Source organism: Dipteris shenzhenensis, unplaced genomic scaffold (assembly GCF_047967505.1).
Source record: "Dipteris shenzhenensis isolate YYH24624 ecotype China unplaced genomic scaffold, Dip_SZ_1.0 scaf0353, whole genome shotgun sequence".
Taxonomy (NCBI): domain Eukaryota; kingdom Viridiplantae; phylum Streptophyta; class Polypodiopsida; order Gleicheniales; family Dipteridaceae; genus Dipteris; species Dipteris shenzhenensis.
The window spans coordinates 83,602-89,994 of NW_028239659.1; positions in this window are offsets into that span (position 1 = coordinate 83,602).

The window sequence follows — 6,393 nt, forward strand, 5'->3', positions numbered from 1 at the left end:
ATATGTAGAATGCGAGGAAGAGGAGGGGATAGTATAGAAACATTTGCAAAAAAATATGGACTGAGCTCGTTGAATTCTCCTAAGAATCAATTTCAACCTGTTTAAAGACCTTTGCTCGCCTCAATATATCACGAACAGTTTCTGTTGTTTGAGCTCCTCTTCCCGGGAAATAAATGATAGCAGAAACATCTAATTGAGTTTGTTCCTTTCGTGGATCATGAAATCCAACTTCCTGAATAGACTTTCCCTCTCGCCGGGATTGGACATCAATTGCAGTTATTCGGTAAGTAGTTTAGTCGGATAGGTACGGAGAAACGAATCCCCTTCCCCCCTATAGAACCGTACGTGAAATTTCAACTTCATACGGCTCAAGCCATGACTCCGAGGGTATGGAGGAACACCAGCTATATACCTCTCCATTCCATTCCTTTCTTTTCAATTATAGAGAAAATACTCCTAACTCACGCAAGTTTTAGGGGAGACAGACACGCATCCCCATCCACTTTTCGAGTTATCTCTTACCGATTATGACTCCGTTCGAGCCCCCACCATGGAAGTATGAGAGGGATCTCTCTACCGAGGGCTTCAACTGTGCGTATTCGATATTCTCCCGTTCGTAGATCAATTCCGAAAATCCGTAGGTTTAAGCCTCACTCCGAGGGTCTTTCGAATCGAGAAGTGGTAGCGACGGAACTCGTTCTGATCGACCCATTGTGAAGAATCACATTCAGCAACTGATTTGTGATTTTGGACGCGTCATGGAAATCCTCACACTCAATCAAAATCAAATAATGGAATATTTGCATCTCAAGGAAATTGACTCCATACGGATGGGATTGAATTATGAATATTCAATGGGAGTATTTATCGACGAAGACAGTTGCTCCTTCTGTAAATGCGGACTGACGGAGCTCGGTAGCTTCATTCCGTGGAGTAACCATAGATATTATCCCCGATCGGATAGACTTGGGGCCAGGAATACGACATAATCATTCAAGTTTCGTTAGATGGCGAATTTCAAGAAACGTTGAAACGGAAACATTTCCCTTGGATCCGGAAATGGCGGCTGCAAAACTCCGCATAAACGATCTCGATTTCGAGCCACACGTCGCTTTCCACCATATCGTTTTAGACGAGGTTTTACCGTAATATCCAGAGTTCAAATGTTATTTTCTTACCGGGAGATTGTTACCACCACAACAATTTCAATAAGATCTACTGATACTACCTGCGGCTGCCCGTCGGGAAGAGCTGTCCCAACAACCCCGAATCAGTAACATTCGGAATTTATTCTATGTTAAGCATTCAGTTTTTCTTTAGCCGCATACGTCACCTCAACCGTAATTTCCGTAATGTTATTTTGTTCCGCGGAAGTTTCCGTATTCTTCTTAGTTTTACCCCTCACGAAACCAGGAATTTTGCTTAACTCCAATTGACTCTCGGGGGTCCAATTCAGAATTCTATCTGTAGATAATGATTTGGTAACCACTTCTTTAGTATCGTGTCCGCCAAAAGCGTCTAGTGGGTGATCTTCCATACCTAGATTGGATGAATTATGGATTGGATCGGCTATCTGATTAGTTCCTTCGTAACCTAGGAAAGGTCGGTATCCTAGCGGAAAATTCTGGATATGGACGGGTGAAGAAATAACCCCGCATGGAATATTGAGACGTTTACCGATATGGCGTTCCATCTGGGTTCCAAAGATCGCAGGAGGTTCAATACAAGCTATCGTATCTCCAACTTTGGTATGATCCTCCATAATTAATATCTCATCACGTAAGCCCTGAACCTGCTCATTAAACCACTTCGCGTCGTGTTTGCAATAAGTACCCGAACAAATAACACGAATTCCCATTTCTCTAGTGAGTATTCTAGTAATCGAAGCTGCGTGGGTGGCATCACCAGATACTACTGCTTTTTTTCCAGTCGGATTCTGACAATCGATGGATCTTGGAAACCAAGCCGCCTGAGAAACAAATTTGGTTTGATTTTCAATATACGACTCATAATTGACTCTCTCTTTCGGCAAGGCGGAAGCCCACGCATTTATATACTTCTCCATCTGTCCAATGAATTCGGCTGTATCTGAGATTCCCATCGGAGTGGTTGATATGTAAGGCATCCCAAATTCCTTCTCCGGAAAGATTGCTGTCATTAGACCCACTTCGCGATGAGGAACTATATTAAACCGAGCTTTTGGTAAATCCTCCAAATCCCTCAAAGATCCTCCTTCTGGAATTATTTGGTTGACTAAGATTCCTAAATCTTGCAGTAGACGTCTCAATTCGCGACAATCATGTTGGTTATGAAAACCCAGAGTGGATATTCCAATAATATTTGCTGAGGGCGCGTCTGTCAGAGACCGATCCAATGTACCCCGTCTACGAGCTTTATCCAAATAATAGCGAATTATTTGCTCTGAAGTCCTATCTGCTGCTTGAAGCTCATTGACTCTATAGTAATTGACATCTGCGGGAATTACATCAGACGTAGAATAGATAGAAGCTCGATCCACGAAATTCTGCGAATCTTCTTGTGAGATACTAGAGGTACATGTAGGCGTCAAGACAATTGGATCGGGACATTATTCCTCATCTTTTCGATTTATATTATTAATAACCCTTTCCTGAGATCCACGTGCTGATACGTGACGGTCCACTATACTAGCAGTTACTGGGGTGAAATCCCTCTCCCTCTCCGACGTAGATCACATTACATTGAAATGGTCATCTCCCAGAGGAGCATGCATTATGGCATGTACATTCTTAAAGGAACTGGCTACTCGTAGAGTACCGATATGAGCGGGTCCGGCATACATCCAATAGGCTAATTTCATGAATTATTCTTAATATTGTTTTTCGCCCCGGGATCTATTGCTATATCCGGCTCACCGTCGTAACATGAACTGGACGATCCATCAATAGGTGGGAGGAGGGACTCGGAGTAGTCCGTCCCAATTTAGAACGTTCCTGACTCTCCCACAAAAGAAGGAAAAAAAAAAGATCACAGAAAAGGAGATGGGGTGTATCTACTTATGCATCAAGATCTGGGACGGAAGGATTCGAACCTCCGAATGACGGGACCAAAACCCGCTGCCTTACCACTTGGCCACGCCCCATACATATTTGATATAATGAATATCCCATACTTCGACTCTCATGTCAACCCCCCTTCCTGAATGGGTTGTGCAGATACGACTCCGGCAGGAATTGAAAGATGGTAACTAGGAATCAAAAGATAATAAATTCCCGTGAAACTTGGTGTGAAGGGATTTGTTTCACCAACCATTCAATCATTGATTCCGTCGAAATGCTGTAGATATTTATGACGCCGCAAATATCTACCCCCCTCTATTCGGATGGAAGTATCCGTAACAGTATGTACTCAATGGGTCGACTGATTGGTAATTGTCCCCGCACCGTACCGGGGTGAAAATTTCCGCCATTGGAGGATGAAAATGATAGTTCCGTTTAACACTGATACGGGGAATCCCTTACACCTGAGTGACGCTTCTCTTGCTAGGTTACCTGAAGCTTATGCTATTTCTGATCCGATTGTGGATGTAATGCCAGTTATACCAGCGTTTTTCCTACTTCTAGCTTTCGTATGGCAGGCTTCGGTGAGTTTCCGGTAGTAAACCACTCGGGATTGGGGATCCGGCCCCCCCCCCAGCGGAATGATAAACCCCAAAGTAGGTGGGGGGTTGAAAACTGATATATTATGGGATTCAGATTCGAGATCCATTCCAACCAGATTGCTGCTTCGGAATAGAATCCCCAATTCCTATCGTGAGGCGGGGTCACTCACTCCCTTCCTTCCCCACCTTCACTTTGACTAATGGAATCGAGTCGCCCACCTTCTGTATTATGGTTAGTTTTAACTATTGGTAAGATTGATAATGTTCATAAAACGAAAAAAAATTAGGAAAACGGAGAGAGATTAGTGAGATGTCATTGAAGGAGTGGGATCTCGCTCTTATTCCCCCATACCTTTGCACCCCCGCCACCAGCTGACTCGCCGGGAGGGGAAACTGACCCCTCCCGGCTATACTAATAAATATCGCAGTTGGGATTGGGGGAAGTCCATCCCTCCTTCTTACACTGCGATGAATCCAATTGAGCATTTCGTAGTACCTAATGCGCCAATTTACTTGCAACGACTCGGACTCAAATCGATTCATTCAAAAGAAAAAGGATATCCCGGAGGAGAAGACGTTCGAGTCGGATATATGTTATTCACCTCAGCAGATTCCTGATTCTTCCTATTCCTTCTTTGAATCGAAGAAGAAACGTATGGTATAAATATGAAAAATGTGTTCCGTTCCGTTTCACTTCTAGTTACGATCAGGGGGACTAGGTCATGCTTACTCTTAAGCTATTCGTTTATACAGTAGTTATCTCTTCTGTTTCTCTCTTCGTTTTTGGATTCCCATCAAACGACCCTGGGCGTAACCCCGGGCGCAAAGAATAAATGAAGTCCGATATGCAATTCGTCGGAATTGCCTTGTCCAACGGATCAGTTAATTATTGGGGGAGAGAGAGGGATTCGAACCCTCGGTACAAATGTATTGTACAACGGATTAGCATCCGACGCTTTAGACCTCTCGGCCATCTCTCCATGCGGTGGAATCCTTTGGACTTTACCACGAGGCTGGGACGGAAGTCCATACTTCAATGGAAGTATAGGAGACGGCGTGTCTGAGAAATCTGTTACAAGGCGAAGTTCAATCCCGAATAGGAAGCATCATTTTCTCCTTCCCCCCCCCCCCCCCCGATTCTCCTCCGAGAATCAGATTCTTGAATGAATCACTTTCATTCAGCCGGGATTGGAATCTCCCAGCCTAGCCGCGATCAGCCAGGCTGCCTATCTATGCGGTGACGAACCAGTTACCGATACAATGCGAGACCCAATCTTACGGCTAAGATACTTGTTAGAGAGGCACTAATAAGGGCCAGAATCATCTGCCCATCCGGGATTGATGTCATTACTTATCTCCCGATTCTTTATACATTTCGAGAAACGAGGAATGAAATGCGAGATTTCCTCGTTTACGTGAATCACCATCTCTCATTTAATTGTACCAATTTCAATTTGTCATGGCCACACAAAAACATCTCCTGTATTTCAGATACACCATTCCGGGAGTGTCTATTGAAGTAGTGGGAGGAGGCGGGGGATAATTGCGAAAGGAAAAGGGGACCGCTTTGATTTAGATATTTCTGAAGATGAGGAGGTAGGTGGTGAATCTAGAACTAATTGCACAACTTGCTGTTCTGGCATTAGTAGTTGCATCAGGACCACTAGTAATTGCTCTATCAGCAGCCCGTAAGGGAAATTTGTAATTCTGTCGTACCATCTCCGGAAGCAAGAAAATTTCTCATTAAACACTGAATTCCGGAGATGGATATTTGAAACGGGGGGGGGGGGGGGAGCTCCTTTTTACTAACACTTTTGGCTACAACCCATCCTTAGACAGGAAAGACTTATATATGATACAATCCAATCGTGGCGGGTATGGTTTAGTGGTAAAAGTGTGATTCGCTTCATTTTCGAACCAGGTAGCTGAGGGATCTTTCAAATTGATTTCTCACTCGATCGAAAAGCTTTATTTCTAAGGGAAGTCCACATACTTTCCTACAATGAGTGTCGGTGTAGAAAGCGTTATTCCTGTCATTCCTATATATTCCTACGTTTGCGAAGTCGAACCAGTTGCATATCGGAATAATGAAGCGGAATTTTTCCAGGATCCAGAGGTCCCGGAACAACTAGTGTAGAATCTATGGATAGCAACCCGAAATATTTGTCTCATCGTCACTGAATCTCTGATCCAGTAATGAATCCGAGCCAAATAGTTATGAAAAGATCGATCCTTATTTACCAGGATTATCAAGCATTTCGTGGACAATTCTATAACTCGGTGAAAGAAAAAATATTCTCCCTAAGGATTGTCATCTATAGAAATAAGAAACGAAGTAACCGGAAGAGACATCGGCTGACCTTCGATTCGACAAAGTATTTTCACGAGTCGTGGGAGTAATATGCTTTTCCACAGGGATCATCTAGGAAGTGTGTTCCCGTCTCGTCGGATACGGAAGAAACTGACATAGATGCTATGGATCCTTCTCACCAGCAATGTAACCCTGGTCGAGAAGGAGGAGATATCCGCAATGAGTCTTCGGAATGAGATTCCAATGCTTTCCATTTCTCTGTTTACGCAGCGAAGAGTGAAAAAGAATCTCTCTATGCTTGTATCTGGGGATATTCATCTCCCTCAAGCTCCTCCTTCTACTATCCATTCCATAGAGGAGCCGAATGAAGGGAGACCTTCACGTTCGGTTCTGAATTAGAGATGCCATAATGAACTCATTCAGTAGCATCGACTATAACCCC